Source organism: Diabrotica undecimpunctata, chromosome 6 (genome assembly GCF_040954645.1).
Source record: "Diabrotica undecimpunctata isolate CICGRU chromosome 6, icDiaUnde3, whole genome shotgun sequence".
In the NCBI taxonomy this organism is placed as follows: Eukaryota; Metazoa; Arthropoda; class Insecta; order Coleoptera; family Chrysomelidae; genus Diabrotica; species Diabrotica undecimpunctata.
Window position 1 is genome coordinate 153,637,267 of NC_092808.1, and position 26,776 is coordinate 153,664,042.

At 33.1% G+C, this 26,776-nt stretch overlaps 1 protein-coding gene across 3 annotated transcripts in view; it reads left to right on the forward strand.

Moving 5' to 3' along the window:
- The window catches only part of ASPP (Ankyrin-repeat, SH3-domain, and Proline-rich-region containing Protein), a 594,470-nt gene that overhangs the window by 114,209 nt on the left and 453,485 nt on the right, over nt 1-26,776 (forward strand). Inside the window, exon 1 of one of the 3 annotated variants that reach the window (XM_072535840.1) lies at nt 1,057-1,195. The exons of the other annotated variants lie outside the window; for them this stretch is intronic. The gene's annotated coding sequence lies outside the window, so the exon portion shown is untranslated. Of the gene's footprint in view, nt 1-1,056; nt 1,196-26,776 lie in introns of those variants that run through there. 3 annotated transcript variants of the gene reach the window in all.

Sequence of the window (26,776 nt, forward strand, 5' to 3'; positions counted from 1 at the left end):
ATGGATGGCTTCCTTGCATTTGGTCCAGTGTTCTTCTATACTTAAATTTTCGTCAATTCTTATCAGCTCTTCATTTAAAATTTTCCTGTAGTTATCCCTAGCGTCTTCAGATTTTAGCACATCAGTATTATATTTCGTTGATTTTGTGCTCTGGCCCTTCTTAGCGTTTGATATACGAGCCCTGAGTTTTGTTCTTGCAAGGTAGTGGTCAGAGTCTATATTAGCACCTCTACATGCTCCTACATCTAGTACGTCCGAGAAATGTCGACTATCAATTAGTACATGGTCAATTTGGTTTCTTGTTTGACCGTCTGGTGATTGCCATGTGGCTTTGTGGATATTTTTGTAAGGAAAACATATACTTACTACCACCATTCCCAATGATGCTGCGAGTTCAATCAGGCGTAAACCATTTTGGTTGCTGACAGCATGAAGACTATGCTCGCCGATCGTGGATCGGTAAATAGTCTCTTTCTTTCAATTTACGTTTCTTTAAAGGGCCTTTTACTTTCTAAATTTTCAAAAAATCAGCTTTTGTTTTTTTACGTAAAAACATTCCTTAGTATCATAGAAATACTGTCCAAACATACGGGTCAGAAACGTGGTCACTTACACACAATGACCAAGAATTGCTTTCAAAGCGGTATGGGACACTCAATAGTGCTGTATGTTGGAGAAAATTAAAAATTAAAAAATTTAAAAAAAATGTTAAAAAGTAATATCACTCTATCTTTTGTTAATCAACAATTGCTTTTTATTTGATTTACTTTTGTTTTTTTTTTAATTTTTTCGTGTGATGACATTCATGTTCGTCATTTAATTTCCACATAATATGAGTTTTGTGTAAGAATTATCAACAATTTGGCATTTAACGTCTTATATTTATAGTTTAACAAATAAAATGTGTTACATAATATCCAGTTGTCCGTACTAATAGAAAAACTTAAACGTATGTAACCTCTTCCTGCAAGTAACCAATCACTCCCCAGCTCGCCCTTACAATGGCATTTTCAACAAAACAGCATAGAGTCAGTTAGAGTTTGGAGCAGTCTGTCGGCGAAACTCTTGCAGGGAAGACTCAATGCGAGCTCCCTCACAAACGGCCTAATGCGACGATATTTCGACGTTTTCTCTCGTAGTTTACTATTTTTCTAGTGGAATTTTTTAAATCAGCAGAAATGGTAGATCATTTTTGGTATGTTATCAGATATTTTATTTTGTCTAGTTAGTATTTTTTATACGATGGATTTTTAATTTTCGTATTCTTTCTTATGTAATTTAAATAATACTATAATTACAAAAAATACCTTTTATTAATATTTTTTAACTGCACAATTTACATAATCTAATTATTGGTTACCATATAAATGACAATTTTATTATTATATATATAACATATATGTGACAAAAACTATTGTCTGTCATCTTACAATAGAAATTAAACAGCCATTTTTAGATGTACACAAAAGTAGTAGAAATTAATAAATAATACAGTAACATATTAAGAAGTTACGAAATAATACGATAATGAATGAATAATATATAATGTAAATGTATACAAAGAAAAACAATAAAAATAAAATACATTTAATGATAAGGTATAAAAACTAATACTTTTCATTAACCTTTTAGTAGACGCAGTTTAATTTTGTGTATCTTGTTTATATAAAATATTGTGTGTATTTAAAATATTTATTTACGTACAAAAACTAGTCCACAATTTTTGTAAAAGATTGATTTATTCTCTTTTTTACTAAATACATTATAGTGAGGGACAAGATCTATGCGAAATTTTAAAAACCGACCTATTGGTAATCCGATATAGGTATCAATATTGGTAATATTGATACCTATTGTAACACAAACCCCCAGAGAGACATTTACAGAGTTGTACTAATCTGTATCCAACATTCAAATAAAATTATCGGAGAAAATGTTGAATTTCGAATTATTAATTTGTGTACTTAAATGTTTTTACCAATTGATCGAAATACTGATTATTTTTAAAGTAAACTACGTCATAATATAGTATTTAAAAAAATTTACCTTCACCTTTTTTCAAAATTAAGACTGGCAAAATAAAATATTTTTTCAGTTACGAAAATAAAAATTTTCTTTTGGTGGATTTACAAGTTTTTTTATTAACCGTGCCAAGTTCGTCAATGAACACTTAATATTAATATATTATACAGTAAGGTCCTAAAGTAACTGATAAATGTAATTTGTACGTAATTATAAAGTAGATGAAAACTACTGAACCGGGTCGATTTTTACACACAAAAATATACATATAAAATATACAAATCATCAGTAAATATCTATCACCGTCCTAATATAATCGAATTAACAAAAACACCATTATATTTTTTTTCTCGAATTAACAAAAACACCAATATATTTTTACTCACACTTTATTTGCATTAATACCTAACTTAAAAGATTTAGATGTAGCAACTAACTTCATGCTGTGAATATGCGCGTACTTCATTCTGTGAATTTTATAAAAATTCACTCTCATCAATTTTTCCCAATCGCGTCTAAAGAAGTATAACTTTAAAAATAGTTTTTATTTACTTACATGTCACATGCGATGCCACAAAAAGTTACCCATTGGTTTTTTTCTTCTTGTTCTTCAAGTGCCCTGTCCGTTGCGAACGTTGGCTATTAACATGGCAATTCTGATCTTGTTTGCGGCGCTTCTGAATAGTTCGACCGATGTGAGCCCGAACCACTTCCTCAGATTTTGGAACCACGAGTGTCTTCTCCTGCCTGGCCCTCGCTTACTGTCTATTTTTCCCTGGACAATCAATTGCAGTAGACGGTACTTATCGTGTCTCAATATGTGGCCTAGATATTCAAGCTTTCTTTGTTTAATTGTATTCACGATTTCTTTCTCCTTTCCGATTCTTTGGATTACCTCTATGTTGGTGACATGTTCGGTCCAGAATATACGAGGAATGCGTCGGTACACCCACATTTCGAATGCTTCTAGTTTATTCGTGAGCGTCTCCGTCAGCGTCCAGCCCTCCACACCATACCGTAAGATCGGAAAAATGTAGCATTTAACTAGACGTAGTTTTAGGGGAAGAGACAAATCCCTGCTTATGAGGAGCTTTTTCATATTGCTAAATGCTGCTCTAGCTCGTTCTATTCTCGCCTTAATTTCTGTGTACTGTTCCCATTTTGCATTTACGTTGGTGCCAAGGTACACATAAGATTCTACATGGTCAATTAGTATGTTACTTATCCGTAACTGTCGAGCAGGCTGTTGCTTCCTGCTTATCAGCATCCACTTTGTCTTCTTGAAGTTGAGGCTCAGGCCTCACTATTCCTCAGTATTCCTCACTAACTGAATAAACTCTTTCCATTACCTGCTGTAATTCGTCTATGGTACTGGCAGGGATCACCGTGTCGTCGGCATATCTTATATTGTTCGTTAACTCGCCGTTTATTTTTATGCCCTCATTTGCATTTTCCATACATTTGTTAAATATTTCTTCGGAATAAATATTGAATAGGAGTGGGGATAATATACACCCCTGACTGACACCTCTTTTGATCTGCACACTTTCAGTGAGTTCGTTGCCAATTTTTGCTCTTGCTGTTTGACCCCAGTATAGGTTTGCCACAATTCGAATGTCCTTGTCGTCAATACCTGTCTTTCGCAGAATATCTATCAATTGTTCATGATTGACATTGTCAAATGCTTTTCTAAAATCCACAAAGTACAAATACACGTCCTTATCAACGTCTCTACACCGCTGTATAAGCACCTGGAGAGCGAAAATTGCTTCTCTAGTTCCAAGTGCTTTCCGAAAGCCAAACTGCGATCTATCAATATTTGAATCACATTTATCATATATTCTTCTATGAATGATCTTAGTAAACGCTTTAGTGACATGATTGATCAAGCTTATAAGCCGGTAGTCATCACAGATCTGGGCATTTGGTTTCTTCGGGATTGTAATAAATGTTGACTGCAGCCAGTTCTCCGGGATCTTACCGCTATTATATATGTTGTTAAAAAGTTCAACTAGATTATCAAGGAACTGTTTCTCTGATTTACATAAGATCTTTAATATTTCGCAGGGTACATTGTCCGGACCTGCTGACTTATTGTTTTTTAGTGCTGCAATGGCATCTTCTATCTCCGATTTAAGGATTGAAGGTCCTGTTTCTCCTTCTCCATATAGGTGATCATCAGTCCTGTTTGGTTTTTTTACTATTATATATTAAATGGTATACTAGCCACTTCGGAAATTCACATTCATTTGGGATCTTCCAGTTTTCCAACTCATCGTCATTATCGATCTCTTCATCACTCTCAGCCAAATTAACTATAATTTTCTTCAAGGCTGGGACATTTTTCATGTAATCTTTTTCAATCTTCTTTACATGTTCTATTGCATTTTGCCAGTATTGGGCACCGCTATTTTTGAAATCTGTTTTTATTAGTTCGACAACACTTTGGGGCATCTTTTGGAGATGTGTTGTTCCTCCGTACATGGTGTTTTTAAACTGAGCCCATAGCAATTCGATGGGATTCAACACACAGTAATATGGAGAAAATTTAAAAACCATATGTCCATTGTTAGTGGCTAATTTATCTACAATATGTTCTTTAGTTACGACTTTTGTATGAAGAACCTGGATTAGTTGATCTTTGGTGTAACGATCCTCAAAATATAGGTCTTTGGCTATTAAAAATTCTTGAATTTCATCCTTCCTACTCTGTTTGGTTGGAATTTTTTTAATGCATCTGGAGTGATATGATGATTGTCCATAACAATCACGCTATTTTCTTTTAAATGTGGGAGTAATGTATTCTCAAACCACGATTCACAAAGCGTCCCTTCGATATCTCGTGTTAGTCTAGCTAGAGAACTGTTTTTAATACTTTTGGAACTCAACAATAACGCATCGTTGCGTTAGAATATATACCCCCCTCTAGAATGGGGTACATGTATTTGGCATTTTCTTGTACCGTTTGTCCAAGCTTTATCTATCGTTTCGTGAGAATCAAACCAAGTCTCGTCCAGATAATAAATTTCTCGACGCTCACTACGGCATTGACAAATTTTTTCGATATATTCATTCCTCCAGTTTATTAGGCGGCTACTTTCCATTATGGTTTGTCTTTATTGACAGTTTTATATTTAAAACCATTTTTGGTCAAAAATCTTCCCAAAGTCTTTGTGGAACAATCATCAACAATATGTTTTTCTTTTAATTTTGTCATGATATTGTTTAGGTTAGACATAACTTTAGCTAAATACATATTATATATTGTCTCACTAATAGGTTCCAAGAGGTGAGGTTGAATTTTTTTAGAGCTTCCCAAATCCTTTCTTGTTGTTCTACTTTTCGAATCTGTCTTTATTAAACGGTACACTGTTGCACAAGAAATATTTGTTAAAACCGCCGTTTGCTTAACAGCTTCATATTGGTAATTTTTTTAGAAAGTCCATTAAATACATGTACCACCATATTTTGCTCAGCTACCACAAATTCTTCCTTTTCTGAGTACTTGGCCCGCACTTTCATCTTCATCTTTTAAATTATCCGTAGGTTCGTTTTCGTTAGGTAAACGCACATCACTTTCCCATGGCCGCCACATATTTTTCTTTGATAAATACTAAATATATCACTTTATAACACTTTTTTTCGACAAACTCTGGGTGAAAGAACCACAAAATATACTGCTTAAGAATGACTATTCCGTTATTTAAATATTGTGACAATGATCCCGCCCCATTTAATTATTCTACGAAAATGTAGGTACTTGTTAAGTATTTAGCCATTACCGGAAATAGAAAATTGTTTTTTAAATTTGTATTTAGGTCAACCGCAGAAATTTCTCTTAATTATTTTTAAATGTTATAAACAAAGACATCATATTTTTGATAACATTTCACAAAAATATTTAATGACGATGATTTGGAATAAGTTTTACTTCTTTTTGTGTATATTAATAATTAGTGTTCATTGACGAACCCACAAAACAAAATGTCTACTTATTTTCGTAACTGAAAAATATTTTATTTTGCAGTCCTAAGTTTAGAAAAAAAAATTACTCAAGGAACAAAAGTTATATAGTGACGATGTGCGCTTCCACCCTGGGGGTGTTTGCCACCCCTTTTCGAGGGTGGAAATTTTTTAACACTGGTACTGGTGGTAACGACTAAAATTAAAGCTCATAAAAAAACAAAAAGATTGGCTTTTTAATGAATATTTTCAGTTCAATATTAACTGAGTTATGGCTGTTCAAAGAAGGTTTGTTTTTGTCTTTCAATACGAGTATTTAACGTTAAATAACGGAAACGGGTACATTTTCGACAAAAACTCATATAATATTTTTAAAAGAGCTTGAAAAGACGTTTAATGAGTGGTGGTAAAAGTCCTTTGCACTAACTGTACGTGAGATACGATAAAAAAAAACGATGGTTTCTCAAATTTTTGTAAAAAAAACGCAATAAAACTAAATTCATGTTCACTAGGATTGAAATAAATTGTTTTCCTTATAGAATTCACTTTATTTTAGTGTTTTTTTGTATGACCCAAAAGTTTAGCCACTTTAGAATACCTAGTCTTTGAAAAAAGTATGATTACATTTTGTTTTTTTTTTGTAAATATTAAAAAAAAATCTTTTTTTATAATAACTTCAAAACTATAAAAGATGCGTAAAAGATAACACAATAAAAAAAATAGGTTTTTTTTTTTCAACAAAAATTTTCATTTTTTAATTTTTTTTGTAGCTTAAAAAATAACGGAGATATAGTTGGTTGAAGTTTGCTTTATAGCGCATGAACCACTGGTCTCCGACCCTTTGACCCTTCACCCTTTAAACATGAAGGACTTTAGGTTGTTTAAACATTACTATACTTATAGCCCGTTAAATTACCTGTAAAATCGGTTTTTTATGCATGTTGTAGCATCAAAATTAACCGAGTTATTGTAAAAAAAAGGTTGCGGATCAGCGTGTGGCTGTCGGAGGCTAGGATTATTTTACAATGCAACATGCGGAACATGCTGTGGTGACAATTGCCAAAATTGTTTTCCAGTAAACGAAGACCAATTGGACGGTGAAAATTATGATTCCGAAGATGAATAGATATTCATTTATTTTATACCTCGTTTTATATAAATATTATTTATTTTTAGTATTTTGGAAAATAAAAAAATTGTAATATATTATAAACTAAATTTTTTCTATTTATGTCCATGTCTAAGTTAAGGATTTAAGGATTTTATTTTCATCAAAAGGGGTGCTTGTAAGGGTTGAAAAAAGTAGGCTCATTTTATAAGTAAAAAATTAATTTTTGTCAACAAACAATGCACTCTAAAAATGTTTCAAATCGTTAAAAATATTTTTTAATTCATTTTTGACAAAGGGGGTGGTTTTGAGGGTTGAAATGTTGAAATTATAATAAAAAGTTATTTTATATGCAAAAAATTAATTTTCGTTAAATAAAATGCACTCAAGAAATGTTTCAGGCCAATAAAAATATATTAAATTAATTTTTTAAAAAGGGGTTGGTTGTGAGGGTTGAAATGTTGAAATTATAATAAAAAGTTATTTTATATGCAAAAAATTAATTTTTGTTAAATAAAATGCACTCAAGAAATGTTTCAAACCGATAAAAATATTTTTTAATTCATTTTTGTCATAAGGGTGGTTGTAAGGGTTAAAAATTTCCAATAAATAAAATATTATTGTACAGCTAGGGTATTAATTTTTATTTGTATTTAAATACATAAGTAATTGAAATGTCTCAAGCTGCTACGACTTTTTTTTCATATTATTTTTATAAAAAGTATTAGCTTTTAAGGGTTTTTAAAGGGTTTTAAGGGTTGAAAATTGTGAATAATTAATTTTCATATTAGAGAACACATTACAATATTTACCTTATGCGAATAAACAAGATTTAAGTACATAAAATAATTAATCCGTGTTTTTTCCAGTTTCTTCAATAAGGGGTAGTTTTCACCCCTTAAAAACAAAAAGCGCACCTAGAGCGTATATAACTTTTGAAGTGGAGGGTAAGATAAGCTTAATTTGAAATTTTCAAAGAAATCGATGCAGTTATAAAAAATTCGGAGGTATTATCATATTTTAAGCCTCAGTAACTGGATTATCTCTAGGGGTCTATGTTACAATAGGTATTAATAGCTGATTATCAGCAGGTTGGTCTTTGAAATTTCGCATAGATCTGGTCCCTCATTATACCAGAAGCAACTAAACATAAAAATCCAACAAATGAATTGACTCACCAGCAAATAATCAAAATGAACTAAAGAGAAGAAACTGATACTATACGAAACTATACTGGAACTCACATGAACCTAAGTCATAAAATTGTGAGAATGTGTATAACCTTCAAATATAGACATCTTATAAACATATCAGTTTAAAACGCTGAGGATGATGGCAGATCCTCCTTGGTATGTATCCAATCAAACTCTCTATGAAGACCTGAGGATACCGTTGATAAAAGACTCTATAAAGGAACATACAGCTCCGAAATAGGAACTAAAACCACGATAATGAACTAATGAACAGACTTTTTCTCAATGCTCCAGCAAGAATTAGAAGACTGAAGAGATACCGGCCAAAAGATCTGGTTAGATGAATCAAGGTGAATCGGCACGTGTCAGTAACAAACACAAGCTATCATTATCAACCAATTTATATTACAAACAGTAAATTGTAAATAAATAGTTTAATAAAAAAACGTTTGAAGGCATAAATATTTACATTTAAATATTTTCTTAATGTAACAAACATCTACATAACAAACATATTGTTTTGTTTTATTTTAATATGACGTTGACCCTCTCAATTGACAAAAGTCTCTACTTTCCTATTTAAAATAAAATTATACTAATTGCCAATGCTATTCGTTATAAATCGTTAACACCCAAAACTTGCTATTAGTCAAATAAATTTAGGACAGGTTTTTTACTAGCATTATCAGTAAAACTAGTTCTAAGTTCTTACATTTTTATTGGTGAATCAATAATTTTGGGTACGACTGTGTGTACTAGTCATACACCTAACGAATAGCTGTTGAATGTATTGTTTTTTGAAGGTGTGTTAGTAATGCTGAAATATTATTTGATAAAACCGTGAACCAATAAAAACGAACGTGTCTTCAAGACCTGTAACTTATTTATACTTAGAAGGTTATGGACAACGATTAAAAACAATTTTACGTCGGATTATAGACAAAATACTTTCAGTAGACGCAGTTTAATTTTAGGTATCAGTAGTCGTACACGGTCTATTACACTGGTCATAAAAATAGTCCTCTGGATGCATTTTGTTTAAATCTCAATAAAATAATGTATTGTTTGTAGTTTATTTTTAACATTATTTATTATTATTGAAATATTTTGTTTATTTAAAATGTTTATTTACGTAGCACAAAAAATAGTCTACAATTTTTGTTATAGTTTGATTTATTCTCTTTTTTACTAAACAAATTACAATTAATTTAAAATTAGAACATAATGGACTATTAATGTTGACTTAATGAGAAAACTGGAGCTTTTGAGGTGTGGCTTTTTAGGAGAATTTTGAAGATACCATGGACAGATCATCTTCTTCTTCTTCTTCTTCGTCTAGCCATTCACGTCCACATCTGAACATAAGCCTCTTCAAGTCTTCCTTTCCATTGTTTTTTATTGTACGCTACTTGTAGCCAATTTTTCCCGGCAGTCCTTTTCAGATCATCTGTCCATCTCATAGGAGGTCTGCCTCTGGGTCTTTTGTGTTGGTATGGTCTCCAGGTTAAAATTGATCTGTGCCATTTGTTTAGATCGCTCCTAGCTACATGTCCAGCGTATTCCCATTTCAACTTTAATGATTTTTGCACCACATCGGTGACTTTGGTTTTCTGTCTTATCCATGTGTTTGTTTTCTTGTACTTAAGTGATATACCTAGCATTGCTCTTTCCATCGCGTGTTGAGTGACTCTAAGTATATTCATATTCTTTTTTGTGATTGTCCATGTTTGTGCCGCATAAGTTAATATCGGAATAATGCATGCATGAAAAACTTTAGATCTAAGATGTAATTGAATTTGTTGATTTCTGAGTATATAGTTCAGTTTACCGAATGCTGCCCAAGCTAACTTTCTTCTTCTTTTTATTTCTTCAGTTTGAATTTCCCTATTTAGTATTATTTTTTGTCCTTTTGTTTTGTTTATTTTCAGTCCTATTTTAGAAGATTCGGTATGTAGTTCTAAAAACATGGTTTGCATTTCTTGTAGGTCAGTAGCTATCAGGATTATGTCATCTGCAAATCGTAGATTACTGAGGTAGCGGCCATTGATGTTTATTCCCTTATATTTCCAATTTAGGTTTTTAAAAACGTCCTCCAAAACTAAGGTGAACAGTTTGGGTGATAAAGTATCTCCCTGTTTGACTCCCCTGTTTAATGGTACAGGGTTCGTGTGTTCATTTTCATTTAGGTAGTATGTAGCTGTAGCTTGGTTCATAGTTTCTTTTATTAAGTTAATATATCTGATGTCTATTCTACAATTTTGCATTGCGTTTATTACGGCCGTGTGTTCTATGGTATCGAAAGCTTTTTCGTAGTCTACAAATGCTAGGAAAACTGGAAACTTGTATTCGTTACATTTTTCTGTTAATATTTTTGTGGTTAATAGGTGATCGGAAGTTGAATAGCCTTTTCTAAAACCTGCCTGTTCATATGGTTGGTATTCGTCTAATTTCCTTGTTAGTCGAGTCGTTATGACTTTGGTGAGTATTGTAAACAGGACAGTAGGCTGATGGGTCTGTAGTTTTCCAATTTTCGATCACCTTTCTTGTGTAATAAGATTACTTTAGAGTTGTTCCAGCTCTTAGGGACTTTGCCCTGATGTAAACAACTGTCCACAAGCTTAGTTACAATTGCAATTAGTTCCTTACCTCCTTTTAATATCATATCTGTGGTAATATTATCTTCTCCTGCAGCTTTATTTCTCTTCATATTTTCCAATGCTGTAGTTACCTCTGAAATTGTTACTTTTGGCATTATTTCTGATCCAACATTTTTTATTAATTTCCGTGCTGGTCTCATCTCATCATCTTGTTGATGTGTTCTGTAAAGTTCTTTGTAAAATTCTTCTATTCGTGTCAGTATGTTTTCTCGAGATGTGATTTCATTATGGACCGATCATATTACGAACGAAATGGTGTTGCACAGAATGGGAAGAGACAGCGAACTTTTGACCACCATTAATATTTGGGGCACATACTTGGAAATGCTAAGTACGAGTTGTTGCAGCTGATTATGAAGAGTAAAATCGAAGGAAAAAGGGGTCCTGGTAGACGACAAATATCTTGGCTGAAAAACATTCCATTGAGCCAACCTTCATTAGTGGAGACGGCACTAGAAGAAGACGAAGTATTAAGCTGTCTCACACATCAAACAGATTTAAGGATATCTCGACACATAAAAGTAGCCAGCCTACGCATGGTAAAAACCTGTGAGGCGAGTTTCTTACACAGTCCTCCAACGTATTGAGACCAATTCAACCTTGTATCCACAGTAACACCTAGTAACCGCACTGTTTGAGATTTTTGTTCATTTAACTTAAGTTTGTTACAATTAATCCTGGATTTAGCTTTTTCTAGAATTTCCGTACTGCGGAACACAACCTTCTTGTGTTCTCTATACAAGAAGGTTGTTTCATCTGCAAAAAGGACACAAGTTGTTTAACAAATTTTGGAAATTAATTATGTATATCAAAAATGATGTTTGAAATGTGGCTATATCGGAGAATGATTAAGATTTCGGATGAACGGATAGGCACATCAAGAAGAAGAAGAAGATATCAAAAATAACAAAAGTGATCCTTGTGGTACTCCTGCTAAAACTGGTAATGGAATAGATTCTTTGCCATTTAATGAACCAATCTGTGTTTTTTCTGTAATATGTGATTTTAAGACTACTACTCCTTTAAGATTAAATATGTTGGGGGACCATTTTACCCCAAGGGACCTTTTTACCCGACTTTCCCCTAAGCTTCTCTCTTCAATTTGGTGTTTTCAAAATTTATGTAGACCCAATAGTTATAATAACGTAGACAAAAGCTTTCTGGCATAAACAATTTTAATTTTGCAATCACTATTAAGTGAAACTTCTTAAAATTTTTGTACTGGAATATTTGTGATATTGTTCCCCTACATGAAATTAAAGTTTTTATGCATTTTGCAAAAATTCGATAGTTTCCTGGTCTAAGAATTCGAATTCAAGACTGATACGACTGCATATTACAATGTGGACAATGTGTATTACTCGTATACGACTGCAGATAGTTTCGGTAGGGTTTTAAAATTAATAAATGTGCAGAAATTCACTAAGATTCTTAAGTAGGATTTCACTCCAATTCGGTTTGACCCGGCAAATTTATTAAATACAAAAAAAAAACCAAAAAATTTTACGAAAAATAGTTTTGACGACTCAAGCCTGCTCTGATCATAAAATATATTTAATAATTACAGCTTTAGAGCAAAAAAGGTCCGTTGTAACTCCAATTTCTTACTTTTCAAGACCATTAACTGTCGCAGGGATAAATCAAATTTATTACGATGGTTTCTGAGTCGCAAATGAATCACTCTTTGTGTTTAAAACATAATTTTTGTACCCCTTTATGCGAAACCATATAATTTATATAGTTAATTAAACAAAACCGGGCCTTTTATTTTCCGAATTCGTGTCGACGAGTTCTGTATTTTTCTGGACCGTTTGAAAGATCTACTATCAACGAGGGAAAAGAAATAAGTTCTATAGCTAATGTTTAAAAAAAAAAATCCGTACAAGTATCAAAAATGTAAATTCGACGGCACATAGATATCGGTTTATACAACCCTTTCAATGAAAATGAGATACTATCCTGCCAGGTGACTCTGTGTTTTTAATTTACACAACTTGAAGCCGTTCTTCGTAGACATGGTTTAGATGCTAAGCGAGAAATAGTTTATGTTTTTTTATCTTGTACTTTTAAATTGGAGAAAAGGGGGATTTAAAACGTAGATGTGTTCACCAAGTCCAGACGACATACCAATACAAATTTAAGGTCCATTCGCTCAACTCGGGCATATTTTGACAAATTCATAGCTGGAAACCTACAACACAAAAGTTCCTAGCTCACAATATTAACAGCTTAAATAAACTTTTATTACAGACTTCTTTCATAAAAAGTATATTTTAGTTGATATAATTTAACATAACTATTATATGGTGCAAATAAATAAATATTGATTGCCGGTAATTCGTAAAGTTCTATTTTATTTACTATTTAGTTTGTTTGCCATTAATATTGGATATGAGTACGTGTGTTTGATTGTATACTAATTTCCAGCCACTTCTAGTCTGTCAAAAAGTAACTAACTTCGCAAAAAAATAATTACTAAATTCACTAGACAGTTCGGACTGGGAGTAGCGAACCGACTATATTAAAAAAGTTCCCATAGAAGCAAAAGAGTTCTACTCCAAATTTTTAATATTATTTGATCACAAAAATCATTTCCAAAAACTGGAAAAATGCCATTGTTATTCCTATTATTAAACCAAATAAAGATAAATTACAACCAGAATTATATCGTCCTATAACATTAACATGTCATTCATGCAAACTTATAGAAAAAATAGTCAATAAAAGCTTAATGTGAAACAGTGGAGCACCCAGAATTTTCCTATGGGAGGGTTTTGGGTGGGTCTTACCTCCGAATTTTTTTACTGTGAACCGATTTGCATGAAATTTTGGAATTATGCTCATCTTACCCTTAACTTCAAAAGTGAAAATGATCTGAACTCCACCTATTATTTTTAAAGGGTGTAAACAACCCCTTAATGGAAAAATTGACATTGAGCCATTTTATCGCCAGAAAACATGTCTAATAGTAAATGGTGAAATTGTAAAACACAATTACCTCATATTAAAATCATTTTCATCCCCTCGAAAATCGTACAACCCTTGCAAACAACCCCTAAATTGGAAATATCACAAAAAAATACTTTGGTATGACATAAAAAGATGTAAGAATAGAGTAAGTAATATTTTATATTCTCTATAATAATTATCAAATTTTTAACCACCTTTCAACCCTTGAAAACTACCCCTTGATAAAAAATTGTTAAAAATTTTTTTTTGATAAAATGAAAAGGATTTAAATATTATTCCACACTCTCGAAAATGATTATCATATTCTTAAGCTTTTCTACCCTTCTAGCCTTCTGCCCCTAAATTAAAACAGTAAATATATATGATTTTATATTTAAAAATAAGTTAATTTAGAGTAAAAAATTGCCATTTATTGAATAAAATATTTACAAATTATATAAAATTGTACTATTATTATTAAAATATAATATTATTCATGACTCAATATCGGAGTCGCTGTCACATTCAACATCTTCTGGCTGAATTGGAGGGCTATTTTGGCAGTTATCTCCAATGCACGTTCCACAGGTGCTATTACAAAACAGACCAACTCTTCTGCATCCGCAAGACGCTCCACATCCTTTTTTGCAGTTGCAAATAATCATTTTCAGGAGTTCTTGTTTTGCGGGTGGATCTACAGACTTAAGTGGATTTAATAAACCGTCATTCATGACCCACCCCCAATCCATTGTTGCCAAGCCAAATCTGGGTTTGAAGATAAACCCTCTTAGTATGTTCATTTATGGCACCAACGCAACGGTTGGAACTAAGGATGATAATTTTACGGCAGTTTTTTTCGTAGCAGCTTTGAGAAAACTTTCATAGCGCATCTTTTCGAGATGTTCTGATAAGTTTTCTACTCGACTCGACGAATTTGTCGTGTACCTTTAGCAAGTCCATAAAAACATACCATGCAATATCTACCTGCCTCTAAAATATCTTCGAGTTCAGATGTATTATTCAAAAATATCTCTGCCTTACTTCTCAAATCTTGCCTTCGTTCCAAAAGATCCATGAATTTTTTTTGCCTTTATTATATGCCGCCGAAGTTGAGTCACACCCAGTAAATGAATGTGCAAAAAGAATATTATGTATATATATACACATAACAATAGTTTTGGGTCTCTATTATACTGCGTACTTTTACATTGCTCCAAATATTCACACTCCGAAATTTTCAGTTACTAAGTAGAAAAAAATATGATAAGTTTTTGGACCATAACCCCTTCAATTTTCATTCTATCACAATTTATAAAAAACCATTGTAAAGGTAATTAAGAGAGCTACAAGATCCTTTATTGCACTATATAGTAAAAAACCTTTTTCTAAAACGGTGAATGGTTAAAGGGCTTAAGAGAGGCTGTGATTGCGCTGACACGCGCTCTTTAAACAATCATATCTCCGTCAATTGTTGTTTGACAGAAAAAACAAAAAATCCAAATTGTTTGTCAGAAAAATACCTTAATTTTTTATCCCCACACTTTTATACGTCTCTGTCGTCATTTTTGAGATATTATGAAAAAAAGGTGGTTTTTTTTTAAATTTGAATTTTTTTTTAATCGCGACTTTTTTGAAAAATATTTGTCCTGAAGCAGCCAAACTGATACAATCTATCAAACTCTTCATAATAAAGTTAATTCTAGGCGGAATACGATTAATTTTAATTTTGGTGGAAATGGCACTTATGAAACCCATCGATTTAAAAGAAAAAACATTAGATGCTCCTTTTATTTGCAATACAGCTCACTTATTTTACGTGTAAAAGACTTTTAATAGTGCTCATTTTAAAGCTTATTTCAAGCACTACAAAACCCTTTTTTATTAGAATGCCTAAAATGCATCTGCTCGCCGCTAGATGGCATTGGCCACATCGATTAAATTTCAGACAAAATAAAAAACGGCTTTGATCTTTAATATCTAGCTTAATATTGCATATTAGAATACTTTATAAAAAACCAAATTGTTCATTTTTTTACCTGCTACAATTTTGTTTTTTAAAATTTTTTCGATAAAACGTATATTTTTGGAGATATTTGCAAAAAACCGATGAAAAACGTGAAAAAATTGCGAATTTTTAATTGCCAATAACTTGAAAAGTATTGGATTTTTCGAAAAGCTTTATAGATGATTTTTTGCTTAAAATTAGGCCTTCTATCGATATCCGAGGTTATTTTGAAAAAAAAATTCACCCCCGAGAAGGGGTGGCAACCACCCCCAGGGTGGTTGCGGAGTTCAAATCATTTTCACTTTTGAAGTTAAGGGTAAGATGAACCTAATTCCAAAATTGTATGCAAATTCGGAGCAATAATGCTTCAATTACTGCACTAATATGATAAAGATTTCCTTGTCACGTATTAATACGTTAAAAATAAATTACCCTGTATTTTAAATAACAAAAATGATCTATTGTTACTCTTCTTCAGACTGAAACAATTGTTTTAGAATAACAGATCCTTTTCTGCTTTCCATGTTTACATATTTATGATTGATGAATTTCTCTTCCTGTAATATCCGTGTGACACACGTACACTCAAAATTGGGCCAGGAAACAGTATTATCTATGTAAATGTAGGTCGACCGCGTCCCTTGCTTTTCAAATATTTATATTGTTTGGTTTGCTTACACTGAAAATTACTTCACTAAGATTATATTCAAGAAACACACTTTAATTGCCACTGTGAATTTGAATGTGTTTGCTATACCGTTTCCTTTAAAATTGTCGAAATACAACTCGTTTTCGGCAGAATTATTGTTTATTTTTAGACTAAAAGTATTGAAAATATTTACATAAATACGATTTGACAGTATTGAAGGGAACAGCAACAACTTTGACCTGTTGATGACAGGAATATTATTGGTAAAACGTCGTCAAAAAGATACTCTATTAAGAGTTTTGTCAGCTCAATACAGATTTAAAGATTTTACCTGTAAGTACAAATAAATTCAGTTATAATATCCGTTTGAAATTTTTAAAAACACGAAATTGGCTATTTTCTAAGCTCTGAAACTCAGTTAAAATTATTTTTGAAGTTAGAAGTTTGAAGAACGTACTTAGTTAAGTTTAAATATGCATGTACAAGATTCTGATATTTTCACAACCATCGTAAACGAGTATTGATCGTAGAACAACTTTTTGTCCAACCCTGTAATATAACTTCTACATTGCAACCAAGATTAGCGAAATCTGCTTGGGCAGGTGTCTATGACCAGCAATACCTCCTTCGGATAATAAATCCCAAACGGTCCGGAACGACAGAGCTAAAGTGAAGATGAGGAAAAGTATCCACGTTATGAATGACTGCTCGATGATGATGGCGACTTCAGAAACCGTTGATGGGTGCGGATATGAAACGGATGGGTCAGGGACGAGCCCATCAACTAATTCAACTAAACGACAGGACGAGTCAGAGTGGAGAAAGTTTGATAAAATGTAATTATCGTGAGTGAGGGAAGGAAATGTTTGTTTTACTACGTCTATCGAGTAATAGCTAACGAAGGTACGGAATATTCTCTGAAGAGGTTTGTTAAATAGATCATGGAAAATAAGAGTCGTTTATTTTATTACAGAATATAACTTATATAAATAAACAAAAATACACACATCAAAATAATCTAGGGGGCAAAAACAAAATGCGATATTACAGAAGGATTTCAAATAATGTATTTCAAATATTTTTAATAAAAGTTGTAAACAAGTGTCCCGAATATAAAATAAACATTTTTTCTTAGAATTATCGCAATAGCTCTTAAGAAAATTAAAAGAGAACTCAATAAGTCAAAACATCGTAACAAGAAAATAATAAAAAACTAATTTGTTGCCCCTCAACTCCCAACAAAGTAGTCTTTAGGTTAAGTTAGTATAGTGTATGACCTCTATGGTCACTGTCCTACATCTGTAAGGCAAACTCATTATCAGATGATCAATGTCTTGCTGCGGTATTCTGTTCCACTCCATTGAAAAGCCCTCAAACAGTTCCTGTCTTGTATTGAACGCAATATTTTGTTATAAAATGCATCTGCCCAATATGTCCCATACGTGCTCAATTGGGTTTAAATCTGGCGATTGTGCAGGGCATGGTAAAATCTGAGGAATGTTCGCACGACCCTGGAAGTATGCGGATGCGCATTGTCGTGCATTAATTGAAATTGGGGACCAGCTTGTTGTGCAAAGGGTACAACAGTAGGTTTAAGAATAAAATCGCGGTAGTGTGTTCCATTTAGAAACCGTTCCAGACAAGATTGGTTCTTCCACCAAAAGTATGCCACCCCATACCATTATACTACCGCCTTGCTGTCTATGAACCTCCTGCAAGGGGGCCAATCGTTCAGCATTTGCCAGATCTTCTCCAAATTTTTGTCTATCTTGTATCTGGTACAAATCCAAATCGGGACTCATCTGTGAACAAAGTAGAGGCCCACTCACGTCTAACTCGACGTGTTCTTGTGCCCGCTGAAGTCGATGAGCGCGATTTCCTCTTTATAACACATTTATTCTCACAGGTCTTCGGGCATTTAACCTTACTTTATGAAATCTATTTCTAATGATTTGACCACTTACAAACACCTGATGGGTTTCTTGCAGAATCATTTGTAATTGTGATGTAGTTGCAGTGCGATCTCGCAAAGCCTTCTTCCTCTTCTTATAGATCCTTCTTCTATAGGAGGTTGGCTATCATCACAGTTATCCGTACCTTATTGGCGGCTGCTCTGAAAAGATCTACTGAGCTTCAACTATACCACTCTCATAGGTTTCTTAGCCAGGAAATTCTTCGTCTTCCTATGGATGTTTTACCCTTGATTTTACCTTGCATTATGAGCCTTAATATCTCATATTTCGCACCTCTGGTCAACTTTCTTGTTTTGATGTGCTTTATGACCTCGCAATCCTTTTGTAGCCTTCTTAACACTTCTGCATTTCTAACTCGTTGGATCCATGGTATTTTCACAATCCTTCTATTGCACCACATCTCAAATGATTCCAACTTCTTTATATTATCCACTTTTAATGTCCAGCTTTCCATTCCATACAACAAAGTCGAGAAGACGTAGCATTTTCAGGCTCTTATCCTTAACTTCAGAGGAAGGTTTCGATTAACAAACATTGTTTTCATTTTTATAAGTGCTTGTCTTGCAATTTCAATGCATGTCCTTATTTTTCTATCTTGGTTATTGTTTTCTTTTAGCCAGGTTCCCAGATATTTGTAGTTATTCACTCTTTCTATTTGTTTTCCCTCGATATCTAGCCTTCCTACTGTATGTTGCTAGAAATAATCATGCACTTTTCTTAACATTCATTTGTAGTCGATATTTTATACTGACTTGATGTAATCGATTTATTCATGCATTTCAGTACTTCTAGACTATCTGCAAAAACAGCGGTGTCGTCTTCGAATCTTATGTTGTTCAAGATTTTTCCGTTTATTGATATACCCTGTTGTTCCTCTGATATTGCTTCCTTAAAAATAGCTTTGCTGTACAGATTGAATAACAATGGGGACAGCACGCAACCACCATAGAAATCAAAAGAGGTGTCTAACACCTCTTTTGATTTCTATAGTTTCTGTATCGACATTTTTTATTCTAACCTTTGCTTTTTGATTCCAGTACAGATTGACAATAACCCGTATCCACATTCTTTTGTTTTAACAGTTTTACGAGTTTCTGATGTAGTACTCTATTAAAAGCCTTTTGATAATCTATAAAGAAGACATAGAGATCCTGGTCGTCTTTGCGCGAGAACGTTAAAAGCGAACACAGCCTCTCTCGTTCCTAGTCCTCCTCTGAATCCAAACTAGGTGTCATCTATATCTTCTTTTATTTTTTTTTGTATAGTCTTCCATCTATTATTTTGAGAAATTTCTCAAGTGTGTGGCTTATTAAGGAAATTGTTCTGTAATCAGTGGGGATCTGATCTGGGCGTACTGATTTTGCGGTCTTTGCATTTCTAATTACCGGTTTTATTTCGCACATTATTATTTTCGCTCCTGTTTGTTCCTGTGGTTCTTTTTGTATCATTATATAATCGTCGAATAGTGTTATTATGTATTCCTGCCAAAACCTTAGTTTATCTTTGATGTCTACAATGAGTTTACCATTATCATCTTTGAGTATCCCATAGTGTGTTCGCTTTATGGTATTTGTTAGTTCTTTTATTTTTTTATGCATATTATAGCTATCGTATTCTCTGTCATACTCTTTTATTTCTATGCATTGATCTGTTAACCACTTTTCCTTGGCCTTTTTTATCTCTACTTTAATTCTACTTTGTAGTTTTTGATATTTTGGCTCATTTCTCCCTTTGGCTTTTCTCCCCTCTTCCATTAACGCTAGAATTTCTGAAGCCACATCCACTTCTGTTTTTTATTTGTCTTTTCGAGCTTTAAATTTTCTTCTGCAGCCTTTAGTAATGCCTTCTGAATATTGCTGCACTTTTTATTGACATCTTCTGATGTTAAGATTTGTTTTCCTGCTTCTGTTAGTTTTGAGTTGACTTGGATCACTTTTTAATGTATTTCTCTTTTTTTAATTTTGTATCATCAAACGTTGGTTTATTTTTAGTTATTCCAATTTTTTTGAGTTTCACATGCATTCGCAAAGCCCGAAGCCTAATAAAACGGTCTTCAATCTGGTTGGTTATTCTTGTACGGCCTATACGACGTTCAGCATCATCACCAGTTTCTTGATATCTTAACCACAAACGGTTAATAACACTTCTGTTCGTGTGAAGGACCTCAGCAAAGTCTCTTTGACTTCTGCCAGTTTGAAGCATCCCGATAGCACGCCACTGCATTTCGCGATTTAAATTATGTCTCTCCATTCCTGGCAATTGCAAAACTAAATAAAAATCCACATAGACATCAAAAATCAAGTACCAACAAAGAAATATTACTTTTATCTTCTAGACAAAAATGCATATTGAAGTTTTGTTAAATTTTTTATAGCCATTCTTATCAGCATTACCGTCCAAATTAGTACAATGATCAACAAAACAACAAAAAAGATTAAAAACTTAAATTTATTTTTGTATTTGCAGCTAACATTAATTTAAAGCTATTAATATAAGTGTTTCTTAGATTATTTTGATGTGTGTACATATTTGGGGAAATTTCACTTTTATTAGTTTTATTACATTAAAATAATGTAATAATCCTGTGTAATGATAATGTGTTTTAAAGAATTTAGATACGCTTTTTAAAATTTATCGAGCGATATAATTTTGTCAGCGTTGTGGTCGACTTAATAAATTTGTAGTTCCAATAACTTACCTCATTATATACTAAAGTTTCAATTAAAAAAATGTAAGAAATTTAAAGAGCCCGTTTGAGCGTTAACAGATTTTCAAAAATTAATTATAAGTTTTCTCGTTATCTCAAATTATATAGTAATTAATGGACAAGTAAGTTAATGTTGAGAAAGTTGAGGTGAAAGAAAGTTTTGCAGTGTGCTTCTTTTGTCTAATAGTTTTTTAAGAGGAAAAGCTCGTTAAAAAGGGGAGAGTTTATTAAATGGTTGAAAATTTTAATGTAATTAAATAGTTGAGACTCTGAATAACAAGCAAATGTCTCGTTAACGTAACTTTTTTAATAAGATATGAAAATTATTGGCACTTAAAAGAGAAACACGTAAAAATGCTGTGTTAAACGAGGCTCTGTTGAAGAAGGAAATGAATCTTCAAATATTCTTACATTACAACAAACAATGAATGAATTTTAATTAACTAGGGCTAGAGATATCCAGGTCAAACAATGTGGGAAATTAATTAAGTCGACATAGATTTTATTTCGTCCTCCAAGTTGTTGAGGTACCTAATTTTCGATCTTCCTCTGGTTCGTTGTCACACCTGTCCTCTTTGATCAAAACTTTTCTGACTGTTGTATCGTCTTATCGACTGATTACATGACGTGTCTTCTATCAGGCTCCTTTAAGCTTCTATACAACTCGAAGTTGTAACTCTTGCGCCCAATCCTTATTTTTTGACTTCAGATATTCTGCTTAGATGTTTTTGCTCCAAACGCTTAAGCAGTTCTTGCTCCTTCTGTGTATGTGGCCATATGGTGTTATTAGTGCTTATTTTATTTGCATATCTTGGTCATGTAATGAGATACGATAGATATCACTTTATTCAACTCATAATAAAGACTAATATCGAAGATAGATGGGGACAGTGCTCCTGGCTTAAAAACATACAAGATTGAACAGCCTTTGGCTTAAACAATTTACTGAGGAAGATCCAAAACAGAGAAGAAAGGCACTCGAAGAAGAAGAAAGGCAGTTTTGGAGCAATTCGTTCTCTCAGGTCGTAGTAGAACTTTTTAAACAGCATTATTCTTCTGTTTATTTCTTCTCTGACATGGTTAACTTGAGTCAGTAACGTCCCTATGTTGAGGGGTGTTCACATCTTCCAGTTCCATCGACTATTAGTTTAGGTATTTGATTATATGACTTGAGGAACACAAATATTTTGTCTTTTGGGCATTTAGTCTAATCTAGTTCAATGCAGATGCCGTTAATGACCAAAATGATTCATTCAGAGCTTCTATAAACCTAGCCATGATGTCAATGTCATCTGAATATCCAATCACTAGTATTAAATATTTACACATTCGTATGTAGTAAGTGGGTTAATAACCACTTTATACAAACAATTATATTTAACAAGAGAATTATGTAAGATTCCTTGTTCCCGATAAGGGAGAAGCACGTCCATATTTCACAATATTCCTTGGGCATGAGGTTTTTTATATAGAGAATGTTGGTACATTTTTAAGTTTAGAAAATAGTATTGTGTATAGGAAGGTTTCTATTGACTTAGATATGCAGACCTGGAAATCGTGGTCAAAGGACCTTTTGCCAAAATAATATCGAAGAGAGGACAGTCGATCCTGAAGAAGGTGAACAAAAAATATGATGGTGAAATCCTAATGACCAATCTAATCTCAAAAAACCGCAGTTACCACTATTTCTAACAGAAGATTGCTGCAAGGACTATTTCTATCAGTGCTCAGAGAAGTTGAGTAGCATGCTTAATGATTAATGTTAAGAACGCTCACTTCATTAGTTATACAATAGTGTTTATTCAGAATTGCGAATATATAGATATTTATATATGAGTTATGTTATATCAGAAAGGTTATTAAGATAATTGTGGTAGATAAGGACTTTTAATGATTGAGAGGGCATAACAAAGGGAGGTCACGTTGCAATAAGCCGTTTCCGACTTGGAAAAATATCTGGCAGATATCAATGAACTTTCAATGCATTAGTTTCCCGAAATAAGAGTCAGCGTGGGCTCAATAGAAATATTTTTCCACATCTTAACAGAACCATCCATTCAAGGATAACGCAGCCGAAATATCGTTATTTCGTCCTCTTCATCATATCGGTCATGAGGGGATTGCAGACAAAAAACTGACTCATCAGTAAAAAGAAATTTACTCCATTGCTGAGACATCAAATTTTCGCAAGTGTTCTCGTACCGGTGTTTTACTTTCAACTTCTTGAACTGTTAGAAGTCGATGTTACAGTTAAACCACGATACACAAATACCGGTATGCTATTGCGCACGCTAGCTCTATCTCTCTCGCACTGCGTGGCGTCTCGTGCGAAGCAAAGTTTCTATTAGAACAGTAAACCCTTGCCCTGTTAGTCGGTTAATATCAAATATAAGCATGAAAATTTGGCACTTTATATTATAAGATGTGTAGTTTACAATTTTTTATTTTTTTTATTGGGTATAGGTTTTCTGATTATTGAAAAATAAAACATTTTTTTCGACGTTTCGCTACATAAAGTGTGTATGTTCATATTAATGTAAGAATGTCTTTTCAATTAATACGCATGAAAATGAATTCTATTTTATACTTATTTTGATGGTCTAATTCATTACTGAAATATTTCCAAAATCGTGTAATTTGAACAAAATATGTAGAATGAAGCTAACAATTTAACAGCTAACACAGATAACATTTTTTTGTCGAGTTTTCTTTGATAATTACTGAAACCAATATTTCTGTTCATTTCTCTTAATCTTATATATGTGTGTATCCTACTAAGTCAAAGGAGTACCTCAAATGATATCGTGGTATTCTCAAACTGAGCCAAAGTTTTCTGTGTCAGCTGTTTAAAGATTTCAGTTTTATACAATGCTCCAAAAGATTATCCCACCAATTTAAAACTTACCATATAACAGGAAAATATTAGCTGAAATGAAAAGCATTTTATTTCGTATTACTTTACTTTGTAAAACAAACATATTTAGTGATGTTGTCGCTAGCCATCTTCAATATTCATAAACTTAACACAATCTTAAAACAATTAACAACAAAATTTCTAATTCTAAAAATAGAAATTGTTCAATTTTCTTTGCTTAATAAGACGTATTTCCACCCCTGCTACGAATGACAGCTTGGCATCGACGATTCATACTTAAAATAAACGGTCTTAAAGTATTCTGATCCAGTTCATTCCAAATTTGGACAAGACGTTGTTCCAGTTCCTGCAGTTCCTGAGTGTTTGATTGATTAGGAAAATTCCGTAGACGTCTACCAAGCAAGTCCCAAACATTCTCTATAGGATTGAGATCGGCACTATTCGCTGGCCATTCCATAACGTCGATTCCAACTTACTCTAGATAATTTTGTACTATATTTGCAACGTGCGGTCGTGCATTATCGTGCATTAGAACAAAATGTGCGCCAATATAAGGAGCAAATGGCACAACGTGGTCTTGAAGAACGTCAACGATATATCGGTGAGCGTTGATGGTACCGTTATTCAACACCACCAAGTCTGTACGACCCGTTAAAAAAACGCCACCCCAGACCATAACCGACCCTCCACCGAATAACGTCGTTCCTCGCATGTTACGCTGTGCATACCGTTCGTTCTGATGTCGGTACACTCGAATACACCTATTACAATTGTAAAGACAGAATCTGTTTTCATCTGTAAACAGAACTCTATTGCAATCAGCCTCCAACCAATGAATATGATTTCGTGCAAACAAAGCTACGGTCAAGGCTGGCCCTCTGACAGGTATACGATTTACCAAATTACCTTCCTTGAGACGTTGGCGAACAGTTTCACAGCTGATTCGAACATTATGAACATCTTCAAGTTGGGATTGTAATCTTCTGCTAGTTACAAATCGTTGTCTTAGGGTGCGAAGTCGTAAAAAACGGTCTTGAACGGACGTTGTTACACGATGTCGACCTTGTCCTGGACGCTTAGAGTGACTACCGGTCTCTCTGTACCGTTCCATGATTCGTGAGACCGATGTATGGTGTACGCCGAACCGTTCTCCTAAATGTCTGTAACTCCAACCTTCTTCGTGCAAAACCACTATTTGAGCACACATGACACAATATTAAATTATGACACAATATTAAATTTAAAACAACAATGAATCGCTTTTTTTGTTTTTGTAAATGGTGCGTTAATTTCTTGGAGTAGTGTGTATAAAGAGCTTTCATGGATTGTACAAAACAATGATTTCATTTTTAATGCAGCTTTCCACAATAATAATAATGTACAAAAGAGAACCTCCAGTGACTGTCCAAGTGTCTCATAGGTTTTTATAGGTTTTCCTAACCTATATTTATGCTTGAATTTGTCTGCAACAAAACCAGCAACATACTTCAAAGAGTCCCGATGAATTTTTTCTTTCCATTTGGAAATTTTAAGCCCGTAGACAAAAACCTTCTATAAATGACTGACGAGCATTTGTAACCAGTTTAACCTGACAAACCTGTTATACAAAATGCTCTTCATTTTTCCATGTTTCATCTAAATAAAAAATATTTTTGCCTTTCCTCAATTTTCGAATTTGCCTTAAATATTGCCTCATACAACAAATAATTTCTTCTTCCTGTATAAGCGCAGATTTTTTATTGATATTCTCATAAAGGAATCCTAATTCACGTAGTTTTCCACAATTTATCTCTTTTAATGTTTGGCAAAGATTCGTCTTCATTAATGTCTACTAAAAGTTTATCCAAATTAAGAATCTTTTTTTGTAAATAAAATGAATGAACTGTTCTTCGAATCGATTGTTTTATAGTATTGCCTATATGAATGGGTTTTCTCCCTGTTGACGTTTTAGGTGCTTCTATAATACTTCCACTCTTTCATTGCTTTAAAAGTCTATAAATAGTTGCTTCTCCAACTTCGGTCATATCTGAACACTTAGAAACTATATTACGAACAGTACCTGTAAATTTTTGGCACTAAACTTTTCATTGGCACGGTTAAATGACACTTTAATTTCGCAGTGTTATTTTCACAATTTCGCAATTTTGCGTGTTATAATCAGGACTTTGCAAACAGAACCTGTTAATCTTAACTAAAATGATTCACAATTTGCAAAACACGCTCTGCCGCTTGGAAATTTTAATCCTTTCTAAGAAAGTTGAGGGCTTATAAATTAACTCCCTCCTTTTTGGAAATTGTAAATTGTACCTGTAGAGATTACGTACTTATATCATTCGTTGATTAAAATGACTACAAAATTAAAAACAAGAATTGAAATAAATTCATCATCATCATTACGTAGCGCTACAACCCTGGGTAGGTCTTGGCTGACTGTACAACTTTTTTCCAATTTGTTCATCTTCCATCAACTTGTTCGGTCTTCCATCAACCTAGGGTTAAATGGAATGTTCATTTTCCGGAGATCTGTTTGGATGTTATCTCTCCATCGCATTCTGAGACGTCCGAGTGGTCTTTTGCCTGTGGGAATCTCCTCCATACCAGTTTTGCTGGTAATAAATTGGTATGTTTAAAAATTTTAGATAAAACCCAAACAATTTCAGAACAATGCTGAATAT